The sequence below is a fragment of the Schistocerca nitens genome, chromosome 5, assembly GCF_023898315.1.
Source record: "Schistocerca nitens isolate TAMUIC-IGC-003100 chromosome 5, iqSchNite1.1, whole genome shotgun sequence".
In the NCBI taxonomy this organism is placed as follows: Eukaryota; Metazoa; Arthropoda; class Insecta; order Orthoptera; family Acrididae; genus Schistocerca; species Schistocerca nitens.
In genome coordinates this window covers 104100004-104123257 of record NC_064618.1, presented here as the reverse complement: position 1 = coordinate 104123257, position 23254 = coordinate 104100004, and positions in this window count along the sequence as shown.

The window sequence follows — 23254 nt, the reverse complement described above, 5'->3', positions numbered from 1 at the left end:
TCACGCCCAACTGCCCAACACTACAAAAGCGAATATTCCAACAATGAGCCCAACCAGCCACACACTGCACACAGCACAGTCAGTGATTTTCGTACAGAGTGCTACGTGGCATTACCAACATAAAAACCTAAACAGCCTACATAGCCCTCGTGCTCCCCACAAAAAATTTTACAAATTGTTTTGAGTAGTGGTCAATACACATTTGCTAAATATTTTTATACTAACGGTAACAAATATATCACATAATTATCAATGTTGGTCAAAACCAAAAATTGTTCTCATAAAGACAGTCCTGATTATTCATCACAGTAGTAATTTCATTGCACAAAGTGTGATCAGTAAAAGAAAATGCACAAGGAGGTAGTGGATTTCCATGCAGTCTTGAAGAAGTAGTGTTGTCCTTCCAACGGAAAGACAGTGCTGACTCTTCACATACAGACAGGTAACAGGCCACAACAGACCAAACCCACAGCAGAGTCACTCGAAGTTTCGAGGAATATTGGTAGGTAGGTCACCACAGAGCACACCTACTGCAGTCGTAGTAGACATAATGGTATTGGTGGGCCACAAGATGTGCAGACCCACTGCAGTCCTTGTAGAAATAATGGTATTGGTGGGCCATAAAAGGTGCAGACCCACTGTAGTTCTTGTAGAGATAATTGTATTGGTGGGCCAGCAAATGTGCATACCCACTGTAGTCCTTGTAGAGATGGCCAGCAGCCATCTGTTGCGACTGTGCAGGTGTACAATTACCATCGAAGAGTCTTGTGGACAATAGAGCAAGTCCATAAATCAGCACTTGTGCACTCACAAACTTTTTGGAATGTCCTTAGAACCTGTTAACCAGTCCCAAATGTGTGCAGTGAAATGAAACTTAATTTGATGAACTGGTGTCTATACAATTAAAAATTTATGGCATAAGAGTACAATTATAAAGATACAGAATACATCATTAAAGAACATAATAATCCAGATAACATTTGTAGTAATACATGCTTTACAAAAGAACAGAAATAAACATATACACCAGTGTTCAAGGAATTATGACATAAGTAAATAAATATAATAATGAGAATTGCTTTCAAAACATTAACTTCACATATGAGCATTAAAACAGAACAGAATAAATAAATCTAAACATATTTACAAAGTACATAAGATATTATTAATGCAAATTATATTTGAGGGCAACAGTATTCCTCATGATAGTGAATGCAGAAAAAAAATGTACTAAAAAAATTCTACAACGTAACTCTTATCAGCTAAACACATAAAGACAGGAAGAACACAAATACACAAGGATACACAAACACATAGCAGAATAACACAAAACGAAAGGACAGGGTTTGTTTACAGTATAGCATTTGGTACTGCAGTCCAACCCAAATCTTCATTCTGTAGATCTTTCCTCTTATTTCAACATTTGTTCCCACATAAAAATCCTATCTAAGTATGCTTTCTGTATTTATATGTTCACATATTTCTTACCTCATTATTTATATCCATTATCTTACTTCATCATTTATTTCCAAGGAAATCCTACCTAAACCTGTTGTCCCAAAAACCCTACTTTTTTGTTCATATCAGCTTTCAAAATAATTGTTCTCCACTGTACACTACTTTTTTGGCCAAACCTTTTTCTTATAGCTTCTCAATGGATTTCTTCCAATTCGTCACCACTCACTTATTCTCTTATATAGCCTACCCCAACTTAATCTACTTACCTCAGTTATATATATTAGAGAACGAGGAAATGCACTAGTACAAAACAATTAACACAAACAGTAACTACAAAAAAATGTAAATTGACAATGCAAGTAGCAGTGTATCTAAATTAACAAGGGAAATGCAACATAACAACTAGTATGTGCCAATGTGCAGCAACAAGAAAAATAAATCGGTAGTAAGACTGGCTTAATACAATGTAAAATGCAGTTGAACAGCAGCAGCAAATGCAATACCTTATACCCAAACATGATAAAGCTTAAGCAGAAAAAATATTATACTAAAGATAGGAAATGTCTAATACCTATGTCACATCCTAAAACTAGAGTGATGCATCACAATAACCTACTGTACCAAACAAGTTACCAAATCATGGAAAAAATTAGGTATGCAAATCCTCTGGCGGGAAATATCTATTTGTGGTCCCTTTCTTAAGAAAGTAGATCATAAAATCATCATTTAATCCATCTGTAGACAGGAAACAGTGACATTAGTACATCTATTAAATTTTATTTTAACCAACGCTGCAGTGCAGCTAGAAACTAGATATTAATCAAAATGAGCAAATACATATATAAACCAAAACATGAAACGTCATTCACTAGCTGTATGGCATTCCAGGAAATATCAGCAATTACAAGCTTCAAAATGTAATTATATCTCTTCAAGTATGAGTGTGTCATATTTGCGATGCTTTCTACAAAGAAATGACAATAGCAAGGTTAATGGCCTTTTTTTCTCCACCTAATGGCTTTCTTACAGGTGACTGTTGCGCAGCTGGGTGCCTACAGTGGATTACGTCAAGGTCACTTACCTTCCTTACCGAAATATTTACTACAGCAATTACCACTACAGTGACAGCCTCATACAAAAAATTTCACAAGTTGAGAACTTACGTTACAAATGTGTAGAAATAAAATCCCACCAATGAATCAGTGTCCAAAAATTTCCGCTGGCATTGTGATACATTCAACCATATACACACATTTCATAACTCTTAAAGTATGATTCTTGGTTTGCAACATCCTTTACACAAACCAGTGTCCCTAAGCTCTTTTCATTATTCATATACACATAAACACATAATCATATTCCTGCTATAGTATCATCTTATTGATACTATACCTCAGCAGCATAATACTCATCGTCTTCGCAATAACAACATCATAACACCTCAGACAAATTTCAAAAAGTCGTAGCTTTCTTCAATAATTTCAAAATCTAAAAAAAAAATTTCTCTGTGCTTGTTTCAATAAATTCATTTACCGCAAACGTACTTCAGAAACCTTGATCCCATACCAAATACAACATTCAAAGCTCTCCTAATATCACAATGGTTCTGAAAAAATATGAATGGTTCATGAAGTACAGATAAAATACAATTTCATAAGTGTGAAGTTATCCAACTGTGTAATTGCATAAACATGTGTCACTGATATAGTAAAAAAAAATGTTTGTTTCTCTGATAATCAGACAACTGTGTAATTCTGTGTTAGAAAAATATGGTACCGATGTGTAAGGTTGTATAAGCAAATACCGTATTAGCTAGGGCTCCTAGCGGTTGCCACACTCTTAGTATACGAAGTAGGCCTATACACCCTGAGGATAAATGTAATCATACCCTCAGATATTACAGATTACAGCAATCAAATGAAATGTATCGCCGAAAACCTTCTTTGTATATATGTAACTCAAAAATCTTTCAAAAAAAATGTTCCAAGTACAAAAATTAATCACAAAAATACACGTACAGTAGCGCTAAACTGTGCTTCTTGTTGGGAGATAATCTCTGTCATTACTTAACGGTAAAAATGTGCCAAGTGTCGTATTTATCGTCGTCCGTAAGCAAAGTTCTGTAGAAGTCAATGTACTTACCTCGCAATAAACAAAAATGAAGTGCTAAGCGTATAGACATCGTAGGTATTATGTACATTACCGTGACAAAGAAAGTACTGTACTGTAACGTTGTGAAATGGAAAAGGCTGTCTCATTGTAGCTATGCCACAAAGGTTACAGCTAAAACATATTTTACTTACCAGAAGAATTCAGAAAAACTGTGCAGATATACAACAGATCCAGTGCTATATAAATTGTGTCACTTAATAGTAGCGTCGTGATATAATGGTGTAGCTGTAAAATAAACTGACCACTGTGTCATGTGGTATCTCTCAGAAAGTACTTTAAAACCAGAATGTCTTTTGAAGTAAACCAAAATGTTGCACTAAAGTTTCATTAGTAGTATATGTACCAAATATGTAAGCCTTATAGTCGTTAAGTAATCGTGCAATGAACAAACAAGAATGTAGACACAATAACACTGTGTCGTCTGTTCACTATAACAATGCATTCGTAATTACTATCTAAATAAGTTCCCTAGTTTCTTGACTGGATAGTTATCTTCAAAACATTGTCGCATGTTAACAGTTTCTAAGTGTGACAAAGCAACCTAGTAAGGGGAACTAGAAATCTTATAACAACGACTAATTCAGAAAGCAAATTATCTCTCAATAATTGGTTTTACATGTGAAATAAGTTGTAAACCTTCACTCTTCCTAGTACACAGAGTTTTAACTTCAAAGGAATTATCATGTTGTACATGTCGGTAAAGAATGTTAAAATTTTTTTGCAAGATTAGCGTCTATGTTATTTTTCTCTGAGCCATCTAATGCACATGGCTGCCTGCAGTGCAAGTCATTGTCTACTGTATCTTTTTTGCCGCACATCGTTTTGGAATTTGGATATCTGACGTCTACAAATTCACCTTGCCGAGAGGACCCTGCCCTGTTTGAAACCCGCCAGTTCTGATGAAATTCGGGTCTGTCGTTATTATTATATCGTCTGTCATGTCGGTAGTTTCCAGAGTTTCTTTCTTGTCAGTCACGTGATGGAGAACTTCTGCCGGAATCGTAACTGCATCTGAAGGTATTCTGTCTCCCTTGATAATAATTGTTTTGGTTCCCATATTGTCTGTTTCTATGGTTGTCTGTCATATTCATTACTACGGAAATTTGACCTTGCTCTGCAATTATTATTACTCTGCCAACGGTTGTCATACGGGTGGTGTCTGTTTTTGTCACGATTTGCGTTGTAAGAATAGTATTGACGTGTCCAGTTATTATTTCTGTCATCACGGAATTGTGACGGATGTGGCCTGTAATTGCTGTGTTCCTGTTTTCGCGTCCCACGACTGTCAATGTCAATTTCCAGTTCTTGTAATAGTCCCTGAAAAGCTTTGATGTCGTCTTCGCAACGTCCTGCCAAAATAATATGTCGTAAATGTTCAGGCAATTTGATTAAGCAAATGCGAATAAGTTCTGAGGGGCTGCATTGGTTTGACAGATACTGATTTTAATGCACCATGTCTTCAAAATATTTGACGAAACTGGAAAATTCAGATTGTTTAAAGTGTTTCATCATTATTATGCTATGTTCTACACTATCTTGAGTAGCTTGAGACCAATATGCTGAGAGGAAGGCATGATAAAATTCTCTTTCACTGTGATAATCGCAAATGATCGAACGCATTCTTACAGCAGGTTCGTTTTCCAAGTAGCCACACATAAATTCCAATCTGTGCTCTAATGACAAGTTGGGAGGAAAACAATGAGAGAATTGATGAATCCTGGCTTGTGGATGAAGTCTTTGCCAGAATTCTTTAATGTTTTGAATTTATGTGTAGTCAAAATCATCATGTCGGCTAGCCGCATATCGCTTATTGTTACGTCGTGTCAGCAGTTCCATCTCAGAATTCGGTGCACCTTGCCAATTTCTTTCATAATTTACGAAATGCCCTGTGTTATTATTTTGTGGCTTTTCCCTATATGTGCCTCTTCCCGTATTAGAGCGCGAGTGTCTTCTCAAATATGTAATTCTTGTATTGCTTGTGGCAACTGATCTTGTACAGCTCTGATTTCTCTTTTGTGTCGCGTATTAATTTGATTCTGATTTTGTTTGAATTTCCTAATTTGTTCGTACTCTTCTGTGTCAGTAAAGACTACCGGTCTTTTGTCATTCAGATCATCATCTACCTTTGTAGATAAATTAGTGAAATGATCCGAAAGTTCGGCTACTTTCTTAGATAATGAACTTATTTCCTCCGTGTGTTTTTCTGAACCAAGTTTTAGAGTATCTACTGTGTCCTCCAAGTTTTCCTGAGTTTTCCCAAGTTGCGTAACCGAATCGGTAGATGCAACTGAGTCAATTTTAGCTTGCAAGCTGACGTGATTTTCATGAACAATAGTTTGCAGTTCTTTTATACCTCCTTCGTGATTCTGTAATGCATTTCCACGGCGCGAAAAAATAGGTTGAAAATGCTCACAAATTTGTGTATTTACGTCATTACAGACTTTTTGACATTTCGATTCGATTTTAAATAACTTAGCAGTTAAATCTTCACGTGTTTGTTGAAGCGTTTGCTCGATTGTGTTTAACTATTGTAAGTGTTGATGTGTTCGTTCCTGATTTTCTTCCATTGCGTCTAACTCTTGAAGCTGTTATCCCATTTGTTGCATTAATTGTAATAACAATACACTGGTGTCTGAAACATGTTCCTCAGTACTTTTCGGCAGTTCATTTGTACCGGCAACATTCGCATTTCGAAAAGCAGAGAATGTTTCTTGACTTGACTGAGAAACGGGTAATAAAGCAAAACATGAATCTGCGGTATTTGCAAGATTGTGTCCAGTCATTTCGGGTTCCTGGGGCGAGCTGTTGCCGACCGATCGATCGGTGGCCGCGGGTGGCCAGATAGGAAAGATAAAAGTGAGGAACCTGGCGTAAGTAAGTGGAAGCAATGCCAGGACTCAGCTCGGGGCCCCGTGGTCGCCAGCCTCGTACTCACTAGGTATGAGTCCCTGAGGTACATTTAATTACATCCGCGAAGTGGGTGTGGATGCCGAAGGTGACATTAGTAGTTAGCTCATGCACTCCAGTAGCTTATGATGCTGGTTCAGGATGAGGCCAGTGCGGTGTGTGGAAGGAAATAATGTGTAGGATGTGTCTGAAACACATCGTTGAAACTTCTCTTATGAGACAGAACGTCTAATGCCTCGTATACTTGGCATAAGCAAAGTGGAGTGGAGCAGATGACGTGTTGATGTTGCGAGGAACAGTCTGAAAATGCAGCAACAGGCTACTGTCGGCAAGAGGGATTTGAGTGTGCAAATAATTCATTAATTGCGCTGCGGAAGTAAAAATCCATACTGCTGTAATGTAAAGCTACAGAGTCGTCTAACGCAACAGGTTGACCAGAAACGTCCACGCTGCTTTTGGTGCCCAGATCTACCCCTTTCACACACCATCCAGACAGGGAAATCGCGTCGTAATGGCCCTGCAGCCCATGTCTACACTCAAATGATACAAGAACACGAATTTCGCGTACCATCTGCGTCCACTATTACCAAAGTATGAACGTCTGCTTCGGAACTTGGCTAGAAATTGGTCGGAACAGCTTCAGCCTCCACAGGGTGGACAAAATGAAACTGGCCTTGGAAATATTTCCTGCACCTTAAGATAAGCAGCCTTACATCATCTGCTTCAAGTGCGGTAGATGAAGACCGGATTGCCTATCTCAAGGAACATTAAATATTTTAGGCTCAGTTTTACTTTCGCCAAACCGTACAACAGCAAGATAAGAAACAGAAAATGTCAAGCTGACCCACGTCGTGAAGAACTGGCCACGGCAACCTAGTTGGCAGAGAACTGAAAAACGGCCGAGGAGGACATGGGTTCAATGCTGGATGGGAGAGTGAATTTTTCCTTGTGCCAGTACCTTGAGTATGTAACCAGATCCACTCTATCTTGAATTTATTTGAGTACTGGGGGTCTTTCCCATTGGTAAAAGGTGGCTGTGGTGATGGGCCCACCACGCTTCCCTACCTAGTCCTATGGCGGAGAGAAGAGTACCCCTTATACAGTAGGGCCTATAGCCTGGTCACGGGCTTGCACCACATATTTTCCCTTTACTTTTATGGTGCAGACATTGGATGGCATTAGAAGGCATAACTCTTTGTGACCCTTCATAGCTGCGAAGCGTTAATACTCGTAATATGTTCGGGTTTCTGGATCAGACTCCTGGCTCAATCTGTTGTGCTGCAGATGCCAAAACAATTATAGGAAGTAGACTAGACGAACCTCTTGGAGCAACCAGCTAAGAACTCATGTACTTCAGTTCGTAATATGGACATTCCACGTGCAGAAATCCCAGTTAACGTGGGTTCGAACTCTAGTAATGGGAAAAAACTATTCACAACTAGTACAAAGTAGATATCTGCTTCAAAGTTTTACTGCCCTTCAAAGGAGTCACCAGTACTGTATATAATACGTAAACAGTAGTGTGGATGTCGTAATATAGCATTTGGCCTATAAATCCCTGTATTAGTTCAGAATCGAATGCCCCAAAGTCCTTTCTTCATTTAAGGAATACACTTAAAAATAGAAATATTTAAGTCTGGTGAGAATAGTGGACCGTACATCTCCTTCTAGCCTCATCAATCAACTGCAAATATTTCTACTGATGGAGGAGGACAGTGTACTGAACAAAATTAGATCATGATTTACTTCATTTGCAGATTACTAATTATAACTACTACGAGTAGTACATTTTTATGTTGGTACACTTGGCACAAGCAAGCCCCTAATATTTATTTTCCCTTGGGAAGCAGTTCAGGTATTGCAGTGTGGTCGGATTAAGGCAAAATGGCAAGTCTTTACTGACCGGTGCCATCCACTTCGTAGTCCAGTTACGACATGCAGAAAGCACTATATGTGGTTGCGAGAAGACTGTTAATTGCAGAGAGAAAACAAACAGCTCACTGAAGTAGGTAGACCACAAAATAATGGGTGAGTTTTGGTCAAAGTGACGCTACTTCTTTCTCAAAGCTGGTCACAGGCTGTATTCCAAAAGTGAACTGTCATAAAGGTCATTGATGGTCTGCCTTTGCGGAATGGTGTGCCTTAGGGTAATACCATCACAGACATGTATGAGAACCATCATAAGTTTCACGTTGGTGGTGTTTCTGAAAAACTTTCGATCGTCTTTCAGAACCGTAATGATGCCATTCGTTTGAGTGTCGTCCAAATGTTGGCTGGTACACTTCCACGATTGTTCTATCTTCCATAATGTTACTTTGCAAGAACGCTCTTCTTTCACGTTCCTAGTGTTCCGAGTTAGTATGAGATGCGTCATATCGTAGCTATATCCGTCAAATCATGGGAAAGAATGGTCCTGATGCAGGTCTTATTTTTTCCAGACCTTCCTACAGAATGTGAAGCAAAGTCTTATGTGTTAATTTTGTCTCGTGAGTCAGCTTACGAATCGTTGGCATCGGTCACCGTCCAGTAACGCTGCTTTTTCTTGACCGACACGGGGACGACCTGACCGGCGAATGTCTGCCGCGTATTGGCCTCCCTCGTTGAGGGCTTCTGTCCATTTCATCACTGTTCTGTAAGGCAGTCCAGATTTGCGGCAAGCCTCCTGAAGACTTTGTTTTCACTGTCATGAGATACAACCTCTGTCATATTCAATTATCATCCGACTCTCTTTTCTTGTTTCCAAAACATAGTGATAGCAGTATATTACACTGTCAGCTGTACAAGACTCTGTTTCTTTCGTAGCTATGCACACACGTGGTGTGAGAAGGGGAGTTTATTTTCACTCAGGTAAAGAAAGGCGAATGTTAATATCATATGGTATAAGCAATATTATTTGGTCCGATTACGGTGCTCCTTTATGACACTTTCGCACTATTGAGGTTCAAACCCCTATTTTTCCCTAGAAATGCTACTCGTTTACACTTGGGTTTTAGAAAATGCTACTCGTTTACACTTGAGTTTTAGAAAGAACTGATCCAAATCATCTCGTCCCTGAAAATCCATCTTGTAACAAAAACAGCTTTATCGCTTCTCGTAAAATGTGTCTTGTGGCAAACGGTAAGCAATAATTCTGCATAATGTGGACAAGATGTTGTTCCGTGAGCCCGGATCTCGCCTGTTTACTCTCCACCTTAACGCAGCTAGCGGGGCGCACTCTGCTTATTTACACGGCCGCAGCTCTCGCGTCCCCTCTCCCCTCCCGAGCAGAAAGTACAATCGCCGCTATTGGCTTTGGGATAATTCAGGATTCCGGAAAATCTCGTTACCGAGGAAGAATGGCGGCCCGTGGTCCGCGCCGTAGGTGAGCCGCTGTGTGCTCAGCCACTCGCCTCATCCAGAATGCAGACTCCAGCTCCCAGCTTCCAGCTCCCTCCAGCCGACAGCATTACCTGCTTGCGCCAACACTGCCAGCCGTGTGCGCAACGAAGGGGCAGAGTCTGCCACGCGGGGTTGCATACAGCTCACTCTGCAGGCGACACAGCGGCTGCACCACAACGAAAACTCGACTATTTTATACACAGCTTTGCCAGCCAGCGCTGCTGAGATCGCTGTAGTTAGTGAAAAGATCTCTGCTGATAAAGTTGTACTACCCCGATTACTCAGCACACAATTTTACTGTGTTGCACAAAATTGTGTTATATTATCCTAATTTACTTTCATTTACGTTTACATTTTCATTTAGTATGTCTTTCGATTTCTGCACTAGAGCTTCGTGTCCCTCGTGTTCTTAATCGTTCGTCAATCGCTGCTGTTTATTGTTACATATTTAACTTTTGTAATAAATGAAAAAAATTCTCTATGATGGTAACATCATTTATTAGTATGGAAAATATTTGCTAATGTACTTGCTGTTTTACAGCAGGTTTCTAATTTTTTGTTATTGCCGTTCCTGGCGTGTAGGCCTTCAGCCGTGATTGTCGTCATTTGCTTTGAAAAAATAATTCGATATTTGTATTTTAGCAGTAAGCCTCAAAACCTTATTTACTGCCATTCCTGGCGTCTGATACCTTCTGCTGTATTTATGGACACTTTTTAATATTTCAACACCTGTAAGTTGTAACCGCAGCGATTTCTTAAACATTCTTAATGTATCACCATTCTTGGCGCGTAATGCCTTCACCCGTAATCACAGTGGCTTGTTTTCTTAAACATTGTCTGTACCTGTGTTTTCTGGTGATTTGCTAAATTGTAACTCACTGAAAACACTATTATTTACACAGTTGTTTATTCCTTCATTAATAACGTGTGGTAATTTTCTTTGTTTAATTTTGACTCTGGAATTACTGTTTTCAAAATAAATGTGTGTAACTCTAAAAGGCAACCAATAGCTACTGCTTACAGCCCCGATGACAGTCGTAACCGAATCCTGCCTTCTCTTGACTGAAAGGTTTCAGGTACATCATCAGTTTGGTGAGTACTGTTGGATTTTAATTTAGAAAGACCGAAATGTGAGAGGTACAAAGGCGACGCATCCAGCGCATATTCTCTTCTCCACGTTTCCGGTGGAAATTTAGTTAGCAGTTTGCACGATAGGACTAAAAAGACGACCCACCTGGAAGGAATTATCCGAATTGGGACGGAAATCGGTAGGTGAGATATACATGTGCAGACAAACAAATGATTACTATTTCAGAAAAATGGCGTGATTCATTCAGTAGAAAGATTTTCACAAACTGACCAAGTCAATAATGCGTTGATCCGACTGTGGCCCTTATTCAAGCAGTTATGTGGCTTGGAATTGGTTGACAGAGTTGTTAGATGTTCTCCAGAGGGATGTCGTGTCAAATTATGTCCAATTGGTGCGTCAGATCGTCAAATTGGTGGGTTCTGCCCGTAAAGCTCCAAAGGTTCTCAGTTGAGGAGATATCCGGCGACTTCGCTGGTGAAGGTAGGCTTTGACCAGGACGAATACAACACAATCTCTGCGGGCATCATCTTGCTGAAATTTAGGCCCAGTATGGCTTGCCACGAAGGGCAACAAAACCTAGCGCAGAGTATCGTTGGAACACTGCTGTGCTGTAAGGGTGCAACTGATGACAACAAAGTGGTCCTACCGCGAAACAAAATGACATCTCAGAATATCACTCCTGGTTGACAGGCCTTATGGCAGGCAGTAGTCGGGTTAGTATCCCATGATAGTTCAAATGGTTCAAATGGCTCTGAGCACTATGGGACTTAACATCTGTGGTCATCAGTCCCCTAGAACTTAGAACTACTTAAACCTAACTAACCTAAGGACAGCACACAAAACCCAGTCATCACGAGTCGGAGAAAATCCCTGACTCCGCCGGGAATCGAACCTGGGAACCCGGGCGTGGGAAGCGAGAACGCTACCGCACGACCACGAGCTGCGGACCCCATGATAGTCCAGGGCTCATTAGAAGGCGAGACTCATAGTAGACGACGATTCTACTGCAGAAAATGCAAATGGGCTTGTTCCTATACAGAGATCAATTGTAGTTGGCGCAAGAGGCTCCTTGATCTCAATCCCCTTTCTCTGAACCACCTATTAATGGTCTTTGTGGTCACTGAAGCAACAGCTGCACGCTGGATTGATAACAATGATGGATACGGGGGTTTCAGTACCTCTCTAATAATTACTCAGGCCTCTCGTTTTTTCGTCTCTCTACGCCGGTCGCTTCCTTCTAGACGCAGTCTGTGGCCATGTTTCACCCATTCCTTCCAACATCTTCGGATAGTGGCATCGCTCCTATTCAATAGTCGAGCGATTCGCTGATTGCTCCAACTGGCTTCTTTTAGCCCAGCTATACGTCCTGTCTCAAATCTGCTAGTATGGTTCGCTCGAATGTCTGCGAAGCGTAGATTTTATGCGCTGGTACCAAAATATCTGATCTGCCAGGAAGTTTCATATCAGTGCACACTCCGCTGCAGAGTGAAAATCTCATTCTGGAAAATATCCCCTGTTGACCACTCTCGCAGCTACGGGGGGAAATTCCACTGCAGCCGCACACATTTATCCATCGACCGCTGGCGTTTACAATTTTGGATATTCTGTCGAACACGTGATAGTATCAGTTCGTAAGTAATTTGTATTACCTCTTTGTGGTGCGTAGTTTTTTTGTCTTGGAGTGTACTTCCTAGTTAGAGGGAGTGATCTACTTGTTCCAGAGGTGTGCTGGTAAAACAGTTGCTGGGGCTGGTTGAGGAGATACCTTTGTTGTTGAGATTTTGGTGGTCAGACCACAGCGTCTATATGTACTACCAAAACTGTGCTGGCGTACGCTGGCGCCAGAACACAATGCCGCATGGAGGTTACGAGAGTATCGATGGAGCCCAACGACAAGACTCGCTGGAAACGCGCTGCCAACGCCCTCTCAGCTGCTGCCAGTTATTAGGATAGCCACAACTGACCGGAAGGCCAGTTTAGTTAGTTAATTCGAGTCAGTTTGGCCAGTTAGTTCGAGTTGTACGCCGTGTGAGTTCCAACGTGTCACCGAGACGGAGCCGCAGACGGCGTCTAGCGCAGAGACAGGCAGCACAAAGTAACCTTATAGTGAACATAGCGGACAGCATTGAGGCTACGTGGACTATATGGAAGAGGGGTTGTATCACAGCATTTGAAACTGGGGTAGCTCTTTCTTTGTGAATAAAGAAGCCAGTTATTAATTGCTCGCAGTTTGTGTTATAGAACGTGGATACTGGCCACGAACCAACATCCTCTCCTTGCTTCCCATGGTTAGCTCTACAGAGACAACGAGACGACATAAGAGCGGCTAAAGATAATACAATGGAATCAACTTACATTTGCAGCTCTTTGGATGTAAGTGATGGATAGGCTTTGGCGTTGAAGTCGCTATGTTGCCTATGAGGTTGCTATGTGCTGCCTATGTCTGTGCTCGATGCTAGATCTCCGGTTCAGTCTCGGTGAAAAGCTGGAACTCACATGGTGTACAACTCAAACTTACTGGCTAAACTGGTTCCAATTAAGTAACTAACTAAACCGGGCCTCCGGTCCGTGGCGGCAGTCCTAAATACTAACAGCTGAGCGGGTGTTGGCGGCGCGTTTCCAGCGATTCTTGTCGTTGGCCTCTATCGATACTCTTGTAACCTCTATGCCACACTGTGTGCTGGCGCCAGAGTACGCCAGCACAGTTTCGGTAGTACATATAGACGGTTTGGTCTGACCATCAACATTTTAACAACAAAGGTATCTGCACAACCAGAACCAGCAACTGTTTCACCAGCACACCATTGGAACAAGTAGAACACTCCTTCTATCTAGAAAGTACACTCTGAGACAAAGAAACTACACACCACGAAGAAGTAATGCAAATTAGTCACGAACTGATCACAGGTTCGACAGAATATGCAAAATTGTAAATGTTAGCGGTCGATGGACGAATGTGTGCGGCTGCGGTGGAATTTATCCACGTAGCTGCGAGGATAGTAAACAGGGGATATGTTGGAGTGAGCACGTAAAGTCTGTGCTTCGCAGAGAGGCGAGTGAACCATATACGCAGATCTCAGCATTTGAGACGGGACGTATAGCGGCGCTCATAGAAGCCAGTTGGAGCAATCGTCGAATTGGTAGATAATTGAACAGGAGCGATGCCACTATCCGAAGATGTTGGCAGGAATGGATGAACGAGGACCGCACACTGCATCGATCACGATCAGCCTAGAGAGAAGACAAAATGAGACTTAGCACTCTTCAGAGAGGTACTCAGAGCCTCGGATCCATCATTGTTTCCTGGGTGAGACATACGATCCGTACATTTTAGAAGGCCTTATTAACAAACTGTCAGGTACAGGTAACTGACATTTTGATTGGTTTTCTGCATGGTAGTGTTGTAACGCCGGAAATGCATATGCTCCTATTTCCATCTATTGTACTATAGATTTTTCCTTATTTTGTTACCTGATGATATGACATTTCCGTGTCCTTATATATTGTAATTGTTTTATTATTTGTATATATATATATATATATATATATATATATATATATATATATATATATATGCATTTATGTCGATGTGTAATTGGTTTGTTGCGTAAATACTATTTGTATTTTTACGCTGGGTCTTGCATAGGGAAAACTATGCTGTCGAACGAATACATCGATAGGTCGTGTGGAGAACCAAAGTGTTTAGGATCTTTGGTAGTGTTAACTCTGTCGCGTGGAGCGCGGGCAGAGGGGAGTCTGGCTGGAGTAGTGCAGTGGAGCAGGTGTGTTGTGTGGCGCTCCCGCGAGTTGCCGCGCTTTCGGGGTTTGGCAGCATGTAATTGCGCTCGACTTGCTATGATAGTTTCTGACACGGTGTCGCGGACGGGAAGCATTAGCTGGTGCACATCAAGAGCCCGTTTCGCCTGGTGACAGTGTCGAGAAGAAGGCGCGCCAACATCCAGCTTCTGCAACAGCGACGGCCGACAATGAGTGACTGTCGCCACCTCCTCGATCGACGGCTTCAAACCTTCAATCAACCAACAAGGAAGACTGGAAGCACGTAAAGTTTTAGAACTGTATGGCAGACCTCAGCTTTTCAAACTGTTACATTTTCATAACTAAAATTACAGCAACTTAGCATGAACATTTGTTGCTCATTGTCCCAATTGCATTACCAAGCAAGGTCCCTTCGTTTTCCGGAATGAACCCGAGTGTCGTTGAAATTCAAACGCCAGCATTAAAGTAATATCATTCCATTTCACTGTGTTAATTTCAAAGTTCAGTTAAAGTATTCATAGCTGGCTACAATATTTAGATTACACAAGCACAAATTAAGAGTGCGAGTTTTGTTACCTGTGACTGCAGCTCAGCTTGGTAGGTACTAAATTTTACTATTGTTAATTGTTCAGAATCATTTAATTCAAGTTCAAAGTTAAATCTCTTATTTCTAAATTGCGTAGATTCAAGTAGCTTTTGAAATGATTGTTGAGGTAGCCCAAGACTAACCGTATTTTACTGAATTTCGATGTGCTTCAGAAACAAATCTCACTATTAATTTCAGTCACTAAATTAACTTTCAATTTTCCGGTTTTATTAATTCCTTGCTAAATTAAGTCAGAGTGTAGCGAAATTTATTACCTCTGACAAACTTTCAGTTTTCACACAACACGTGTCAACCTTCAGTTGCCACGCTTTCAGTGCTAATTATATGTGCAATAACCTTTCTTTTTTCAGTTATTATAGTAGTTGTCCATAGGACTGGCGACCGTAATTTCCCCAAATCTCAAATATCTAATTAACGCCAATTAATTGATAACGTGACGACCGCACATTTACTTTCTTTATTAATTTTACCCTTTTCTCAAAATTAATTTCCACCAATTTCATTTGCATTTTTCCTTTCATTTAGATGTAACCCTTTCCTCCCTCTTTACCGACAGATTAACTTCGGTGACGATTGCTTTTCCCAAATTTCCATTAGGTACACGCGGTTTAATTTTTCACTGTCATTAAGGTCGATAAGTGAGGGGGAGGTTACACATGGCGACCTGGTGACAGGACCGTCTTCAGATTTGAGGTTGTTCTGGACACGAATTTTGTATTGTGCAAATCTCGTAACAAAGTACTGGTTACGAACAGGCCGTTATGTCAGCGAGAATAAGTAGTGGGAGTAATCCTAATTAGATTTGAGATTTTGGATTTATATTGAAAATTATTAAAATGAGTGAAGGCAACAGTTGCCAAAATTTGGTAGACTTGAATGCGGAACAATCGGTCGAACAGTGGGAAACGCGCACCGCGGTACCCATTGTTCAGGGGCAGGTGGCTAGCATGAAAGACGCGACCGCCGAAAGGCAACAAAGAGCAGAAATGGAATTCCAAACTTTAGAAAATGTTTCGGAATAGGAAGTGAAAATCAAATCTGAACCCCTTGATGACGAATACGGGGGGACAATTAAAGAGGAAGCTGCTACGGAAGTAAAACCGGTAGTTTCCGGGAATTTAACTGATTTATTGAATGTTTTGGCTAACGAAATCAAGAGTCAATCGGCAGAAATTAAAGCTCAGGCTGCCAAGCAAGAAGCTCAGTCTGAAAAATCTGAACCGAAGCTAGACAATCAGAACAAAGCTTTTAATGTTGTTAACAACAATGTTGGAGTTGTTAACACAAAAGTTGATAAAATCAAAGAAGATATTGTTGTGATTAATACCGAAATCGGTAATCTAAAACAGGAAACGATAGGCGTTGAGGCGGAAATTGCGAGCATAAATATTCGTTTTAATTCCTAAATTAGCAGAATCGAGAAAAGTGTAGGAGAAGCAGTTGCTCCGGTCATCGAGAATAAGGTGACGGAACAAATTCAATTAGTGAAAAAATAGGATCAACAGAAGGTGGAAACTTTAAAGGTTGTAGTGTCCGAAGTAGATATTAAAGTGAGGAAGCAGGCTAATACCTGCGAAGAGAAAAAGAGGGAAGTGGAAACGCTTGCGACAACCACTTGCCAAGTAATTACGAGAGTGTCGGAATTAGAAAAGAAACTTGACGAAAAACAGAGGTATGTGCCAATCTGTGCACATAGTTCGGAATTGTTGACGAAAGAGGAGCGGTTCGACCCCTTGAAAAAAGGCGGTATACACGCGACGGGTTTCATTAAAAATTGTGAAAGAGTTTTACTCAGATCATTGACTAATGAGAGAAAAATTCATGCGGTTATTGACGTGTTGGCTGGTGATGCCAAGCGTTGGGGCCTAAACCTCAACATTACGAACCTGGCTTTTGACGAATTTAAAAATTTGTTTCTGGCTGAATACTGGTCAGAGCAAAAACAACAAAGTGTCTGGGGCGAATTTGTCGTATCGAGGCCTTTCGATGCGAATTCGTGTGGCTCGATGAAGGAGTTTTGTGAGGACTGGATCCGCAAGTTGGGATATTTGCGTGATCGCCGCACGGAATCCGAAATAGTCTGGGAACTCTACAAGAAGATTCCAGATGATACAAAACGATACGTAGGAAGCAATTACAAGACAATCAATGATTTCCTGGAAAGAGTTGAGGACGAGGACAATTGGCGCAATAATCGCGACAGTGGTAGAGGCCGTGGTAACAACAACGGGTACCACAACAACGATAACCATGGGAATAATGCATACCGCAACCATGGCAGCAATAACAATAATGGTTCGGACCGTAATAACAATCGGTACAATGCAAATAATAACAGGAATGACGGAAACCATTATCATACTAACGTGATAAGGGCTTCGCAGAATAGTAATAACGCCAGAGGGTGTGATCAGCCGCCTCAGCAGCATCCGGGGAGCGGATTTGCTGGGCCGAGACAGGGAAACCATTAGCCGCGCCGGTGAGGGGCCGACCGGGCGTGGAGAAATTTTGGCGGCCCAATAACAGGAGAAAACCCAGGTGTCGTCGTTATGAAAATTACGTGTGAAATAATCAACGGCGGGAGAGTGTGCCAGTGTTAGGAGAAAGGAGTGCGCCCACAAGTAGTAGATCAGCGGTAGACACGGCAGTAGAAAATACATTCACTGTCAGTGAGAACAATTTAAGTAGTGTTCCGGAAATCGATTATAAAGTGGCAACTGTAACACCCACAGCGGATCTGGAGATTGAGTTTAAGAATGATTCGCAAGTGTTGAGAGAAAATCAGATGTCCGATAACACGTCCGTCATCGAGCGAGGGGATGCAGAGAGGGATGAGGCCTGGTTAAGGCAGTTCGGTCGCTTATACGACGAACTAAGAGATAATAGGGGCCTGTACGGGAGAAGTGTTTATGGGGAGCGCGGGCAGGATTTGCCGCGTCTCGTCCCGCAGGTAGATCGTGTTTGTGAAGCGATAGAAAGTTCTGGCCCTAACCGGCAGACTTTACCAGAAATACTTGATGTTAATGGGGAGCACGAGCAAGATTCGTCGTGTTTCGTCCCGCAGGAGTTGGATGTTGAAGTAGTAACGGAAAGTTCTGGCCCTAACCGGCAGACCTTACCGAAAGTTATAGTGGTAGAAGTGGCCGACCCATCCGACGCAAAACTCCAGTTTAAAAATTGCTGAAGTATTAAGGAGAAAGATTACGAGAATTTTAGTGACAGCCGGACACGATTGGTAGAAAAGCACGTAGATTACAGCGTGTATGAGGTTAGAGCTGACGTCATACGGTCGGACGGTAGCAGTGTGGGTTGCGCAGATCCGGAAGAAGTAATTGCAGATACTACTGGGCACATTCCTCCAGGCAGATTGGCAGATGAGATCAGTCTGACCAAAGAGGAATCAACGAAGGTCACAATTAGTGAATTGATAGCAAAGACACACTCACTAGTTGACGACTTACAGGAAAAGGCTTCGGTATTGGAGGCGAAGCTACAGCCTAAACCTCAGGACAAACGTGTTGAAATTAAAACAGTATGTGAACAGAGGCTCAAAAAGCCGCCAGATAAGCTGGATTTACGATCAAAGCCGGATGGTTTTTTCTGAAATGACCTGTATATAGACGAGGATTTATTGTGGGAAAATAAAGAAACATTCGAGGACTAGTGTAGACAGATAGTAGTGTCTGTTGATATGCACGGCCTACAACTAAACGTGTTGATTGACACCGGTGCAGAATTGAGTGCTGTATCTGGGAAAATATTTCAGTTACTGAAAGACGGACCTGGTATCGTAGTTATGCCAGTAACAGGAGTGAAAATTATCGGTGCTACTGGGAAGGCTAGTAAATCGGTCACAAAACAAATTTTTGTCAGCTTCGAGATATGTGGGGCACGATTTGAACAAGAGTTTGTCGTCGTGCCAGACTTAACTACGGAAGTAATTATCGGGTTAGATTGGCTATTAAAGTACCGTGCAGTCATTAATTGCGAAAGCAAAACTTTCACATGTACGTCACCAGATAAAACAATAGTAGTTAGTTTTGACGAGGCAGGAGACGGTGTGCATAGGCGATACCAGCCTATACACATTGTTAACTGGCCGGATGCCATTGACGTAGGTATGAATTTGAACTACTGTAACGTGAGGAATCTCGGCATTGACAATAGTGTAGAAAGTGAATTGGAAAATATTGCAGACGGTGTGTCAAACGTAACACACGAACAGAGACGAGGCCTGTATGAAGTAATAATGAGGAATAAGAGTGTGTTTTCAGACAAACCGGGACTTGTGGAAGGATATAAATGCAAGTTGCATGTAATTCCGCACGAACCATTCTTCGTGAGACCGTATGCTATACCGCTGTCCAAAATGGAGGCAGTTCAACGGGAGATAGATAAGATGATCGAGTGGGGAGTGATTGAAAGAAGTACGAGTCCATACAATAACGGTTTGGTCATTGTAGCTAAACGGGATGGTAGTGTGCGTATTGTGACTGACGCACGCACGTTGAAGAGGGTCGTTCAACGCGAGACAGACAGACCAGAGAGTATGGAGGAGATTTTGCAACGTTTTCATGACGTTGAGTACATGACTAACCTCGATCTGACGGCTAGTTACTGGCGAATAGAACTTGAAGAAGAATCTAGGCCATACACCGCCTTCTTGTTTGCAGGCAGGTGTTATCAGTATAGAGTACTGCCGTTTGGACTTAATATATTTGTGTCCGTATTCATCAGGGCCCTAGATAAAGTGCTAGGGCCGGCTTTGAGTCCAAGATTAACTGTATATGTTGACGAACTATTGTTGGCCAATGCCACTTGGCATGACCATTGTGACCTGTTAGATGAAGTTTTTAGAGCATTGCGCCGTGGCGGAATGACTCTAAAGCTAAAGAAATGCGAATCTGTGAAGCAGGAACTGAAATTTTTAGGGCATGTAATTACCATTGCTGGTATTACGAAGGACCCAGAGAAACTAGAGGCAATAAGGAATTGTCCTCCACCTAAGTCTAGGAAACAGTTAAAAAGTTTTCTAGGGCTCACAGGATTTTACCGTAAATTTGTAAAAGGACAAGTGTTTAATGATGAAAATTTGAATAACCTCTTACGCAAAAATGTTCCGTTTGTGTGGACTGACGTGTGTCAGGCCGCTTTCGAGAGATTAAAAGACGAGTTGTTAAGATCTGACATATTTCATCCTGATTTATCGCTACCCTTCCATCTGGGAACGGATTCGTCGAATTATGGGGTGGGGGTAGAACTGTTCCAAGAGTTGGTAAAGGAGAGGATAAGGAACACCGGACGATAGCGTTCGCGAGTCGAACTTTATCAAAAAGTGAGCGAAACTACACGATATCTGAGAAAGAGTGTCTCACTATCGTGTGGGGATTCAAGAAGTTCAAGGGTTACCTATGGGACCGTAAGGTGATTATTCATACGGACCATAAGGCGCTCACCTATCTGAAGGATTGTAAACTACTTCACGAAAGACTGACTAGGTGGTCGCTGTATTTACAGCAATTTAACTATGACATCTGTTACGTAAAAGGGACCGACAATTGAGTAGCGGAAGCGCTGTCGCGGTTGCCCGAGTCTAATCAAGATGTATTGAAAGATGAGGCAGATGGAGTGGTCAAATTATACTATTTTAAAGAAGTTGAGGGACGTAAATTAATAGTGAACATCTGTAAGAATCTACGTCGTCATCAGAACGAGGATGGTTGTTTAAATATGGTGAAAACCCGATATGGCGAAAGGAGTCCAGAAGGAGAGAAATTAAGGTTGGTTGGTTGGTTTTGGGGAAGGAGACCAGACAGCGTGGTCATCGGTCTCATCGGATTAGGGAAGGATGGGAAAGGAAGTCGGCCGTGCCCTTTCAGAGGAACCATCCCGGCATTTGCCTGGAGTGATTTAGGGAAATCACGGAAAACCTAAATCAGGATGGCCGGACGCGGGATTGAACCGTCGTCCTCCCGAATGCGAGTCCAGTGTCTTACCACTGCGCCACCTCGCTCGGTAGAAATTAAGGATTACAAGATATACGATCATATCTTGTACATACATAAGGGTGAAGATAGTAATATTTGGCGGGTATGCTGGCCCACCAAATACGTCACGGAAATAATAGACTACTACCATTTGGCGTATGGTCACTGTGGACCAAAGAAATGTACGGATAAGCTGAGTGAAGTAGTGCATTTTGACAACATGTTGAAACGCGTTACTGACAGAGTGAAAACTTGCAATTTATGTCAGAAGGTGAAGGTTACCAACTGTACGAGTCGTGGTCCAATGCAAAGTATAAGGCCTAACGACACCTTTGAATTACTGTGCGTGGACTTGTATGGACCTTTGCCCAAGTCATCAGGAAACTTTGCCTACATTTTAGTAGTGCTAGAAGCTTTTTCCAAGTTCATCAAAGTATACCCGATTAGGAAAGCTACAGCCAAAGCGGTCTATAGCAAGCTTGTGAACAATTATTTTGTTCATATTGGTAAGCCCAAGGCGATTCTATCAGACAATGGGGCACAATTTACTTCTAAGTTGTGGAATGAAGGCATGGAAAGTAATGGGGTCAAAGTGATCCATATTTCAGCTTATTGTCCGGCTAGGAATCCCGCTGAGGGGTATATGCGCGAGATAGGCCGACTTTGCCGTACCTATTGCCATCAATATGTAGCAGTATTTGAGAGAATTATGAAGATCATGAGACATGAATCCACGGGATTTTCTCCAGAAGAAATCCTGTTGGATGACAGAAGTAAAAGTTTAGTGGAAGAGATAATCAAATTCCCTCCACGGATTGACATTAGCATTGGTGTGAAAAAAGATCGTTTGCGTGAAGTAATGAAGCTAAAAGTCGATGCTCGCATACGTCGTCATGACGCTAAAGCGCGTTTTGCTACGTTTGCAATCGGAGACTTAGTACTTGTAAAAGCTCATGAGAAATCGAGCGAGATAGACAATGAAATCTCTAAATTTAAGTTTGTTTATAATGGACCATATAAAGTCATTGGTATACCTCACACAAATGCTTATTGCTTAGAGTATCCAAGCTCTGGAAAACTATTAGGTATACGGAACATTGTAGACTTGAAATTGTACCAACCTAGGATTGATTAATACCACAGAATGGGTAATTTGTACAGTATGTAAATATAGGATGTAAGATTTAAACGATTTGCTAGATTGCATTCTTTTGCCTGACCAAGAGGACATTAAAGAAGTTGTAATTAATAAGTAATTAATTTTTACTAAATGATTTAAGAGGGAGTGATTATTTATCAATTGAAAAATCCAAGCTGCTAGTTTATGTTTTCAGCTGAGTCACAGTAGATTAAGCAATGTAGATATGATTTTGTAACTAGCTCTAAGATTTCATGAATATGTGTTTTACCAGTCATTGCCGATGTACTTAGACGCTGTTTTAAGTTTCAGGCTAGTACATGCGTGTAATGATGGACAGTGTTGAGTTATCCACTGTGATAGTATTAATGGACTCCTTGAGATTACTCGGGAGTGAGCTTTTCCGAAAGAATTCAGTGAAACGGACGTTCTGGAAATGCCGCTACACAGGCGAGTGAGATCAAGCGTGCCGCACAGGCGGGCGCAACAATACTGGCGAGGCGGAGCCGCTGTCGGCTCTTGTGTCGCTCTCGGCATTCTTTGTACTTGCGAGTACGGAAGGCGGAATTGTTTTTCTTCCCGGACAGCTGATGTGAAAGAATTCTGCTGTCAATACTTATGTTTTTGTCGATCTGCTGTATATTATTTTCTTATTTAGCGCTAAGTAGACTCTCATGACGAGAATATTAATTATGAAAAGATTATATAAAATGTGTATAATATGTAATTAATTATTAATT